General features: G+C 35.8%; 1 pseudogene across 1 annotated transcript; it reads left to right on the top strand.

Annotated features, from left to right (window-relative positions):
• Positions 1 to 452: 452 nt before the first annotated feature.
• On the top strand, positions 453 to 999 carry LOC308516386 (NEDD8-conjugating enzyme UBE2F-like; annotated as a pseudogene). The gene has a single exon. The product of its transcript is annotated as an NEDD8-conjugating enzyme UBE2F-like (transcript).
• Positions 1,000 to 13,148: the final 12,149 nt, after the last annotated feature.

Here is a 13,148-nt window from a genome sequence, read left to right as displayed (position 1 = left end):
CATCCCCAGTAGGGAGTGTGCAGGAGGCAGCTGTTCGATGTTTCTCTCTCATCGATGTTTCTAACTCTCTATCCCTCTCCCTTCCTCTCTGTAAAAAATCCAATAAAATATATTTTTTTAAAAAGGTTAATCTTGATGATATTTTAAAAATATTATTGAATTCCTTCTAAAAAAATTTTGGACCATACTTTGATACTACAGATTAGAAAATAACATCCTTTATTATTAAGATAATTACCAAAAGGACACAAAGTTATTTATGTTTGAAAACCTGAAAAATAACCTAAGGTCAGTCAAATGTACAGATTTTTTCAAGATGCATTTTCTTGCCTTCCAGTCCCCCTGCATGGTGACTGTATGGCTGTGAGGGGTCACGTCCCTGGTCGACTGGCATGGTGCTGGGCGCCGGGGGCCTCGCCTGTTTCAAGATGCCCAGGGTAAAGGCAGCCGTAATGCTGATGTTGGTGTGCAAACTGAGGCTGGATGATGGTCTGAAAGGGTCCTGGATGTCAGCCATTGTCTCTGACTCCGCTCTGAGGGTGTCTGTGAGGCACAGACTGCTCCTTTAAGAGGTTGCAGAACTTAAAGCTAAGGTACCTTGTGCATGCAAAGTGCATTTTCCTAACCCCAACAAGCTTCATTGCTTTCAGCTAACTATAACCCCAGATGTGGGTTACTACGGGGGTAGGGGGCTGGGCAATTTCAGTTTGAAACGGAATTTCCTGATGCATATAACCTAGTGCCGCCCAAAGTGAGATGCTTGACCGGTATCTGGCACCCCAACATAATGGAGAAGGGCAGGATATGTCTGAGTGTACTGAGAGAGCATGCCACCCAGGACACTGACTGGGATCCCACGAGTTTGGGGATTAAACTCTTTGTTTACTGATCTTCTGAACTTCAATGACCCACTGAGTATCGAGGCCGCAGAGCATCCTGAGGGACAAGGAGGACTTCTGGAACAAAGTGGAAGGCTACAATAAGGGGTACCCCAGATGATAAGAGGGGAGCCTGCAGCGAGGACTCTGCTAGAGTGTCCTCTCCAGCTCTCTGGGGGCCTCCATCCCAGTCCTCACATCCCCCAGACCCACTGAATCTGCTGGGTTCTGTGACATGTCCTACGGAGGAACCTCTTCACGACTGCCCATTGTAGACGGAGTTCCACATAAATACAGCAAGAAAATGCGTTTGGGCTCTAAAGAGTTGTCTGCTTACCTTAACATGTTTACTTTGTGAACACAGCTGTACTCTGTAGGCTGAGGAATGCTTTAGAAGTTGCAATGAACTCAGAATCGCAGCTTGCTTCTTACCTTCCCCCAAATCACGTTCCTGCACAGCAATGCCAATGACTTGTCTGGGGCTGGCAGGTGGGCGGCTCCAGCCCCCTGCAAACTGTGATTGGACCTGCAGTCTCTTATCTCCTCCCAGGAATGTAGGCCATGCCTCAGTGTCTGAGGCTTCCCAGGATGCAGTCATTCACTGTAGATCTCTTACTGAAATGCGTATTTTATTTAATGTAAGTATATTTTGGGACAGATTTGTAATTTGTACAATTTAATGCTTTATTTATTTTTTATAAAAAAGGTACATTTTATTCAATAAACATTTGGTATACTTAATACATTTGAAAATTATTTATAAACTAGTGGCCTAGTGCACGAAATTCATGTGGGGGCGCTGGGAGGATGGGGTTCCCTCAGCCCCTCACCAGAGCACTAATTTCATGCACCGGGCCTCTAGTTGGGTAATATGATGATAAATAAAAACGTGTCATTAAGGAATTCAAAAGATAGTCTGAGAGCTAGCTGGCATGGCTCAGTGGTTGAGCATGGACCTATGAACCAGTAGGCATGGTTAGATTCCCAGTCAGGGCACATGCCTAGATTGTGGGCTTGATCCCCAGTGTGGGGCATGCAGAGGCAGCCAATCAATGATTCTCTCTCATCATTGTTTCTATCTCTCTCTCCTTCTCCCTTCCTCTTTGAAATCAGTAAAAATATATATATTTTTAAAATATAGTATGAGAGACTGTCAATCAGCAGACTATTACAATACTAAATTAGGCAATATAAAACATATAATGGAGGAATTTTGGAAGAGACAAATACATCTTCAGTAGAGGTCTGAGAAAGAGAACATTTTTCAAATGAAGGTCTGAGAAAGAGAACATTTTCTAAGATGTGTACTTAAAGGCGATATATAAGTTAATAAGGTGAAAGAACAGTGTTGGGATGAAGAGACAAGGTGATGAGGGAAGTAACATGCTTGCAGATCCAGAGTAAAGAGAAAGGGATCAGTGAAAGGACACTGGAATTGGAATTATGTTAAAAGTAAGTGAATATTGAGATCTTGCTCCCTGGTATCTGCCATCAATTTAGCTCAAGTAAATTTTTGAGATTTTGTTAAAATTCTCAAAAAAAGTGAATGTTATGTAAGTGTCATTTAATAACATCCTTGAAAGTCTGTCTTGAAAATGATGTAGAACCTCTGAAGGATTGCAAGAAGAAAGTAAGGACCAGACTTCTGTTTTGGAAAAGTCACCGGTAACAAACAGTGAGCATTCATATACGTCATGACTGTTAACAGTATTTATTTATATTTTTAAATATATTTATTGATTTTTTACAGAGAGGAAGGGAGAGGGATAGAGAGTAAAAATGATCGATGAGAGAGAAATATCGATCAGCTGCCTCCTGCACATTCCCCACTGGGTATGTGCCCGCAACCAAAGTACATGCCCTTGACCGGAATTGAACCTCGGACCCTGAGTCCGCAGGCTGACGCTCTATCTACTGAGCCAAATCAGCTAGGGCACTGTTAACAGTATTTAGATTCATTGTTGGAAGGACATGTTGCATATTGAATGTTTTGGAAAAATATATATATTACCTTGAATTGTAGTGTTTTCTATACCCTGGTAAGATATAGACTTCCTGAGATGGAGGCCATAATTTGATTCCACACAGAGTATTTTATATAATAAGATATGAAGACCCAGACTTTGAACTGAGAGCTTCAACCTTGTTTGGGGATGTTAGGGTGCCTGCCAGATTATGTGGAATTCAGTCTTAATCGGAAATTATCTCATGTGCGCGTTGCTGCTCTTTCCCTTCAACAACACTCAGTTTCACTGACTTCGGTTTTAACCTTTAAAACAAAACTAGACTAAACAAACATTAATTATAGTCATCTCAGTAAGATAAGAAGATGAATTGAGTTTTCTGCTTCTACAGAACAGTATCTCAGTGGTAAAGTATTTTTCCCCCGGTCTCTTGTAAAGGAGATTATTTTGTAGAAGTCTAATGCTACCAAGAAATTGGTAGTGTTTATTGCTTGTCTCTAATGGAAATTACATTTTATGGGGAATTGAGATTGATTACCCTTATCTTGACAAGTGAAGATTGAGGGCATATACTATGGAATAGTGAACAGTCTCAAAAGCAAAGGGGAAATATTTAACACCTTAGTTACTAGGTTTTTAAGACTAGGATTATAGAGAGGGTTTATTTGATAAAAACACTTCTAATTTTATAAATAACCTTATTTAAGACCTATATAGTGAATTATTATACTTTTACCGATGTGTTTTCCTAAAGCAAAACAAAAAAGTCCCACTTTATTGATTGAAACAAAGTCTGGTTTGGACTCAAAAAAGGAAAGACTCATGGACACAGACAACAGTATAGTGATTTCCAGAGGGGAGGGGGGAACTAGAAGAGAGTAAAGGGGGCATAAATGGTGATGGAAGGAGACCTGTCTTGGGGTGGTAAACACATAATACAATATACAGATGACATATTATAGAATTGTATGCTTGAAACCTGCATAATCTTATTAACCAATGTCACCCAATAAATTCAATTAAAATAAATTAAATAAAAAGGAAAGAATTAGGACAAATATGGGTTGAAATTAAATTGTAGTTATTATGAGAAACTTAACCATATATGTTTCTGACTCAGATATAGGAAAGTACTAAGGAATTTAAAATGATACTAGTATCTGTAAAATATATTTCTCAACTCTCACCCTTACCCTATGCTCCCAGAAATTAAAAAAGAATACATTTTAATAATATAAAATATTATTTTAACAATATAATTTGTATGAAATATAAATTTAGTCATGTCTATAAAACCATCAGTGCACATATTGAACTACATGAGTCCTCTGTATTATGTTCATTGGCTTAATGCCAGTGACTTAAAAAAAAAGGTTAAAAATAATCAAGACTCAGTCATAAGATAAATAATTTCAGGGTATGTAATGTACAGCATGGTGACTATAAATAACAATACTATGCTGTATATTTGAAAGTTTATAAGAGAGCATATCTTAAAAGTTCTCATCACAAGAAAAAAAACCCGGAAAGGTGATAGATGTTAACTAAACTTATTGAAGTAATATTAATAATTTCAAAATCCTATATAATAAAAGCTTAATATGCAAACTGTCCCCTTGACTGGGAGTTGGACCGCTTGCTCTGACATGCGCTGACGACCAGGGGGTGGTGCAGAACATGGCGGGCATCAGTGATGTGGCACTGGCAGGGGGCGGCAGTGGAGGCGCTGGCTGCCCTGATGGGCCCTGATGAGAGCAGGACCACGGTGGGATGGTGGAGCAGATGAATGGGTGGCACCCGGCCAAGGCAGGTGGGAAAAGGGGCCCGATCACCCCGCTGATCACCCTGCAGATGATGACCACCGGTGGCAGTGGCGGGTGGGGCCACCACCCGGCTCTCAGGCTCTGAGGGAGCCAGACAGGGGGTGGCCCTGATTGATTGCCCCACAGGCTGGATGTTGGAGCAGGTGAGGGGATGGCGCCAGGCCACCCCGCAGGCCATCCCAAGGGACCACACCTGTGCATGAATTCATGCACTGGGCCTCTAGTAGATACATATATAAAATCATTATGTTGTACTCACTAAGCTAATATAATATTATATATCAATTATATCTGAATTTAAAATAAATAACTAAGACCTGAGCATTCTTCTTTCTTAAAAGCCAAATTTAAAAAATATATGAGATTATATAAATATGTATTTATAGTACAACTGTTGAATCTCATTATATTGTTTAATTGTTTTAATATCAATACACCTAGGGATTAAGTTTAATACTGAATTTTGGGGAATATGAATTGAGATAATTTTGAATGGACTGGTTATAGATTTTATGATCTAGAGGCACAGGTAAAAGCTCACCTTTCAGAAGAAATTTTCATTCTGTTACTTGAAATTTCACTATTCAAGAAACATTTCTCTCATTCTAAAAAATGTTTGCACCGAGACCATAAATATCCTCAGAGGAAGAAACTTATCATTTTATAATCATTAATAACTTTACTGTTATTTGGCTATCAACTTGCATTCCAGCTGAAGAGTAGCATCTAGTGCATGGCACATTATGACAGTAGTCTGGAAGCATGAAACATTGACCAAAGAGGGTTGCCCTGGTTAGGCACTATGCATACAAATGTAACAAGGAAGCTTCACCCACCCAGGCGGGATTAAAACAAGGGTCATGAGGTGGGTTGGGAGAGCTGGAGCAGCATAGAAGAGGACAGTGATTACCTGGGCTTATTTCATGATTTGCCTAAGGCAGGATTTGACCTCAAGTAGCAATAAGTATGTTCCCATCTTTGTTGTACTAGAAGTAATCTATAACAGTCAGTTAATTTGCTTTACCTGCTAAATAAGACTGGTTCCTTACTTATCATTGTAAATACAATACTTGAATGTATAACACATAGGGTCATAGAGAAAACTGAACCTGTGGGAAATCATTTAGCTTAATAGCATTTTATCTGAAAGATCAATGTACAAATCTCTTTGAATTTAAATTATTGACCATCTTTATGTTATTAAATATTTATACATTGTCTGAAGGGGAAGGTTTACTGACTATTTATACAATTCAAACTAAAGATAATTTTATTATATAATATGATATGCATTTGATTCTAAAAACAACTTTGAAATAGAAGAAAATATATACTTTTACTATTTTACTATGCAATGGAAGTTTGAAATTTGCTTTATTTAGAAGTGTATTATTGAATAATATATTAGCTAATATAATTGTTTATGTTGAAAAGGAACATAAAATGTATGCTATCCTTCACAGAACTTCAGAGAAAATTTGTCACAATGCTATTTTTTAATTGAAGTTTAAAAACAACTTTAAGTTTTAATGTCGATGACATAGTTTTAATAGATCAGCATACTTTGTGGGTATTGTATTTGTACACTGTGGTTGGAAACAGCAAAAATAGATTTTAAAAGCATTACATAGTACTTTTTAAGTTAATTTAGTATAAATGTTATTTTAAATTTCACATTCCATAGAATGTACTCAATAAATATTCATTGAATGACAGTATATATGCATGATTGCTAACTAAAATATTTTCAGGTGAAATATCAATACTAAATAATAGCATTGGAGCACTAAAATTACCATTATGTGACAGAAAGGCAGTATGTGACTTCACCATGATTGTCAGATTTTATGGGATTAGATATTTAATCCTTTATTTGAGTTACCAGCTCAGAGCCCAATTATTCCTTACTTTCATTTATGAATCTGAATAGTGTAGTACTGACCCTGTAGCTACTGCATATTGGACTTTATTCAGCACCACTGCTTATGATTTGAGGCTTTGAGGATTAAGTATATCCCCCTCAGTATGCCCTTCCCTTTACTTTGTGAATGCAGCAGCCCCTTTGACCTTCTCTTACTGATCAGGGGACATAGTTGTAAGTTGCAGATTGAGAGCAATTTTTTATTTCTTTGATGTTTCAAAGCGGTTGAATAATTTCATGCTGAGCATAAAGTAACTGGAGGTAAAGAATAGTTTAAGATATGTGAACTAAAAGGTGTGAGTGGATCACAAATATGGTTTCTCATTAATAATGTATGTTGTCACCCCTATTTACAGCAATACTATCCTAAGAAATTTTGTCAGCTAAAAGATTCTTGGAATTTTAAATAGAAATCCCAAATAAGACTTGTAAATAAAAATTACATGTTATACTATGAATCACTACACATCAATGTTATCAAATATGATGGTTAGTCTTTTTTATGTAGAAATGTACATTAAAATTAAACAAGAAAAGGCAGTGTATAAATGGAATTGGCAGCAAGAGAGAGATTCCGGTTCTGCTTCTTTGGGTTAGTTTGGAAGGTTATTTAATCTTTAAACTTCAATGTCTTCTGTATCATGATTTCAATCATATCAACCACACAAGTTGTTAAAAAGGGTGAATATCACAGTATCCATAAAGTGCTGCATAGTGCCTGGCACATAGTTGGTGCTCATTGAATGACGACTCTCTCACTCTTCCCTTTTTAAATCTGTACCCAGGGATCCAAACATTTTCAATATTATAAATCTATCTCTAGATGTGTCATTTTACAACGTTTTTCATTCTTTAGTTGGTAGAGAGAGCATTTACACTAAAATTAAAGTGAATATAAGTGTTTTTTTGACCATGGTTTCCAAGGACTCTCCAAACAAGGACCGGAACATTTGCCACATCTGCTGCAATAGATTCAAGAGCTATTATTTTAAGAGGGTTGTGAGAGACTGATCTACAAAGCTCAAACTCCACAGTTCTTGATTCCTTCTATTTTTGCATCCTTTCCCAAAGCTTGGGAACTATATTTATTTACTGCTGCAATCTTCTAAGAAACCTTATCTAAATTCACTCCATGCAGTTGCTTTCTCTGAATAAATTTTACTGAGTAAGTGCTCCTTTTCTCTGACTTGCATTAGTAATTATGTTAACATTTTCAAATAAAATATCATATATTTGAACTCTAAAATTTGAGTTTTGCTAATTTTGATAAAGGTTGGAATGAATGGTGTTTACTTTATTTCACATATTAAGAAAGAGTTTGTTAAATAAATTAAGAATGTAAGATTATTTTGTGGTGTTGATATTTGAATCAAAAGAAAAAATTTTTTTTTAAATACCTTTAAATGTTATAGAATCAGTTTGAAAATGAATGCATGCTAATTAGACACATGTAATTTAAACAAATTTATTAGACATTTTTTGTGTTTAATAGTCTGGAGTATAAGTAACTGGAAAAAACATGGCTGTGTTCTTTACAACAATCTTTGATTTAAAAATTTCATTAATATTGAGAATGTGTATTCAAATTGTTTCCTATTGGTATATTTCAGTGTATTCGTTTCTACTCAACTGGAAATTTTTTGTTTAATGGTACAATTTTTTTCCTTGTAAATATTTTGGTATTTTATAAAGTATGCATTATGTACCTTTAAAAAAAAATCCTGGAAACTTTTTAAGTAGAAAACTTGTTTTCCTCCTCTGACATCCCATTTCTGTTCTAGTCTCAAGGTCTCAGTACATAGTCTCAAATATTGCTAAAAACGCAATATATAAAAGCATTTCCAAATATTTTTACACATTTATTAGCAGTTAAATAAATAAAAATTATCTCAATGCGTTTTCACATTTTCTAGCAATGCTTTTAAGTGGATTTGTCCGTATAGATAGTGATATTATCTTTGGAAAAGTGAAAATGGTTAGAAATTGCTAAAATTTTAAAGGAAAGAGACTTCCTAACCATTCTGTTACCAGACCTTAAATGCCAGGTTCTTGAGTCTCATTATCATAGAAATGAACACTGAACCGAGTACAAGATTAAACAGATAGAGTTTCTTTCAAGAGCTTGTGCACCAGGTAGTCAACCAGAAAAGAGAAGTCGAGCTTCCTGAGGGGTCTTGTAAATGACTTATACAGGGCCCTTGGGTGGGTGTAGGGCTTGGGAATAAGGATGAGGTCAGGTGTTCCACCATGGTCATCTCACTACAGTTGATCCCTGGGTAGTCACAGATGTTTCAATAGTCAGTGGACCTCTCAAAAAGACTGTAAATAGTTGCACAGATAGTCTAGTTACCATTTAATTGACAAAACAATTATTTTGCCGAATACGATTTTTAAAAGGATGTTATCATTACTGATATACAGTCTTTCCTTTAAAATGAACATAGTGGGGTGCATATATCCTGTCTGATTGGTGTTTCTGGTTTCTTGGGATATATTCCTAGAAGTAGGATTCCTGGGTCAAATGGGAGTTCCATTTTTAACTTTTGAGGAAACTCCATACTGACTTTCACTGTGACTGCACCAGTCTGCATTCCCACCAGCAGTGCACGAGGGTTTTTTTTTTTCTCCACATCCTCGCCAGCATTTGTCATTTGTTCATTTGTTGATGATAGCCATTCTGACAGGTGTGAGATGGTACCTCAATCTTGTTTTGATTTGCATCTCATATAATTAGTGACTTTGAGCATGTTTTCATATGTCTTTCGGCCTTCTGTATGTCCTCTTTCGAAAATTGTCAATCTAGGTCCGTTGCCCATTTTTTGATTGATTGTTTATCTTTCTATTGTTAAGTTTCATGAGTTCCCTGTAAATGTTGGAGATTAAATACTTATCGGTGATATCATTGGCAAATATGTTCTCCCATGCAGTGGGTCTTCTTGTTGTTTTGTTGATGGTTTCCTTTGCTGTGCAAAAGATTTTTATTTTGATGTAGTCCTATCTGTTTATTTTCGCTTTAGTTTCCATTGCCCTAGGAGCATTATCAGAGAAGAAATTCATTCGGCATATGTTTGCGATTTCGCTGCCTGTGGCTTCCTCTAGTATTTTTATGGTTTCCCGTCTTATGTTTAAGTCTTTTATCCATTTTGAGTTTATTTTTGTGTATGGTGTGAGTTGGTGGTCTAGTTTCATCCTTTTGCATGTATCTGTCCAATTTTCCCAACACCATTTATTGAAGAGACTGTCTCCATTGCCCTAGGAGCTGTAGTAGTAAAGATATTGCTATGACATATGTCTGCTATTTTGCTGCCAATGGAGTCTTGAAGGATTTTTATGGTTTCCATCTTACATTTAAGTCCTTTATTCATTTTGAGTTTGTTTTTGTGTATGGTGTAAGTTGGTGATCTAGTTTCATTTTTTTGCATCTATCTGACCAAATTTCCCAGCACCATTTATTGTAGAGACTGTCTTGACTCCATTGTATGCTCTTGCCTCCTCTGTCAAATATTAATTGAGCATAATGGCTTGGGTCAATTTCTGGGTTCTCTGTTCTGCTCCATTGGTCAATATGTCTGTTCTTGTGCCAGTACCAGGAAGTTTTGAGAACTGAGGCTTGGTGATATAGCTTGATATCTGGTATTGTGATCCCTACAACTTTTTTCTTCTTTCTCAGGATTGCTGGGGCTACTTGGGGCCTTTTTTATTCCAAATGGATTTTTGGAGACTTTGTTCTAGATGTTTGAAATATGCTGTCGGTGTTTTAATGGGGATTGCATTGAATCTATAGATTGCTTTGGGTAGTATGAACATTTTAATGATGTTGATTCTACCAATCCATGAACATGGTATGTTTTTTCATTTATGTCTTCCTCTATCTCTTTTTTCAATGTCCTGTAGTTTTCTGAATACAGGTTTTTTTTTAACCTCCTTAATTAAGTTTATTCCTAGGTATCTTAATTTTTTTGGTGCAATAGTAAAAAGGATTGGTTTTTTGTTTTTGTTTTTGTTTTTGTTTTTTAAGTTTCTCTTTCTGTGAGTTCATTATTGGTGTATAAAAAGGCCATAGATTTCTGGGTGTTAACTTTGTGTCCTGCTACCAGGTGGAATTAATTTATTAGGTCTAGTTGTTTTTTGAGGGGTCTTTGGGGTTGTCTATGTATAGTATCATGTCATCTGCGAATAAGGGCAGTTTTAGTTCTTTTCCAATTTAGATGCCTTTTATTTTTTCTTCTTATCTGATCGCTATGCTAGCACTTCCAGTACTATATCGGACAGGAGTGATGAAGGTGGGAATCCCTGTCTTGTTCCCGTTCATAGGGGAAATGAGTTTAGTTTTTGCCTATTGAGAATGATGTTGGTTGTAGGTTTGTCATATGAGGCTTTTATTATGTTAAGGTATGATCCCTCTATTCCCACTTTGCTAAGAGTTTTTATCAAGAAAGTGTGTTGGATTTTGTCAAATGTTTTTTCTGCATCAATTGATATGATTATGTGATTTTTGTCTATCAGTTTCTTTATGTGATGTATCACATTTATTGATTTGTGGAAACTGTACCATTCTGTATCTCCTGAATAAATCCCACTTGGTCATGGTGTATGATCTTTCTAAAGTAATGCTAAATCCAATTTGCTAGAATTTTGTTGAGGATTTTAGCATCTATGTTTATCGAGGATATTGGCTTGTAGTACTCTTTTTTGTGGTGTCTTTATCTGGTTTTGGTATTAAGGCAATGCTGGCTTCATAGAAAGAGCTTGTAAGTGTGCCTTTCTCTTGAATTGTTGGTGTAGTCTGAGTAGTATAGGTTTTAATTCTTCTTTGAATGCTTGGTAGAACTCCCTTGTAAATTTGTCCAGACCAGGGCTTTTGTTTGCTGGAAGATTTTTGATGACTGCTTCAATTTCTTCAGTAGTCATCAGCCTATTCAGGTTTTTTTTTATTCTTCCTATTCTTCCTGATTGAGTTTTGGTAGCTTGTATTTTTATAAGAATATGTCCATTTCATCTAGGTTGTCCATTTGGTTGGAATAGAGTTGTTCTTAGTATTTTTTTATAATCCTTTGTATTTCTGTGGGATCAGTTGTTACTTCACCTCTTTCATTACTGATTTTGCTTATTTGGGTCTTTTCTCTTTGCTTCTTGGTTAGCCTGGCTAGAGGTTCATCGATTTTGTTTATCCTTTCAAAGAACCAGTTCTTGGTTTTGTTGATCTTTTGTATTTTTTTTTTGTCTCTGTGTCATTTATTTCCCCTCTGATCTTTGTTCTTTCCTTCCTTCTACTTATGATCAGCTTTTCTTGTTGCTCTCTTTCTAACTCTTTGAGTTCTGGGGTTAGGTAATTTATTACTGTTGTTTCTTGTTTTTTGAGGTAGGCCTATAGAGCTATGAACTTCCCTCTCAAGACTGCTTTACTGTGTCCCATAGATTTTGGATTGTTGTTTTTTCATTGTCATTTGTTGCCAAGATGCTTTTTATTTCTTCTTTGATCTCTTTGGTAAACCAATAATTGTTTATTAGCATGCTATTTAGCCTCCAGGTGTTTGATTTTTTCCATTGTTTTTATTGTAGTTGATTTTTACTTTTATGCCATTGTGATCTGTTAAGATGCCTGATATGATTTCTATCTTCTTGAATTTGGAGAGACTTTGCCTGTGTCTCAATATGTGGTCTATTCTTAAAGGCACAAAATACAGCACAACAAGGCACAATGCACAAGGCACTGAACACAAATGTATTCACAATACTAATAACCCCAAATAAAGGTGATCACCAGAGAAAAGAGAACTAGGGAATAATAAAGAAAGAAGAACAGAAAAAGAAAAAAAAAACAGAAAAAAAAGGAGTGCAAAAGTGAAATTGAGAAAATGAAAAAAAGTACGGGAGAAAAGAAAGAGAATGAAATAGAAGAGGTGGGAAAAAACTACTTATATGGGGAGAAAACTCCAATAGAAGAGCCACTAATCCCAACAAATGTTAGCAACAAATACCTAGAGATGAATGCAAACTATAAATAACAACAGGTATCAAGTAAAGCGAGGGAGAACAGAAGCAAAAAATAACCAAAAAAAAAAAAACAGAAAGAAAAAGCAAAACAATCTCACAAACAAGCATAAAAAACCCCCAATATAATCAACAATCAAGCAAACAACAACAAAAAGAGAGAAAAAAAATTGGAGTTGAAGAAAGAGAAGAGAGAGGTGTGTGTGGAGTTAGAGCAGGGGATTGGAAATTAGATATATAAGTAGGGTGAAATTTTAACAAAATAAAGATAAAATAAAATGACACTTTTTTAAAAAAAAAGGTAAAATAGTAGTAGTAATAATACCGTTTAAAAATAAAAAAAATGTAATAATTAAAAAGGTAAAATCAAGTTAGTAACAAAAAAATTAGTTTCTTAAGTAAAAGATGAAAAAAATAAAATAAAAATGTGCAGTAGTGAAGGTCATTCACTTCCTCTACTCTTCTTTGTGGCACATCTGTTTCTTAGTCAGGACAGTATTGAAGTTCCCTGCGTTCCACTGCTTCTCAGTGTTGTAGGTCGAGAGATGCAAATCAAAACATCAATGAG

Source organism: Myotis nattereri (genome assembly GCF_964212035.1).
Source record: "Myotis nattereri genome assembly, chromosome: 3".
Classification (NCBI taxonomy): domain Eukaryota; kingdom Metazoa; phylum Chordata; class Mammalia; order Chiroptera; family Vespertilionidae; genus Myotis; species Myotis nattereri.
Note: the sequence above shows the minus strand (reverse complement) of the source record. Positions and strands in the feature narration are given on the sequence as shown.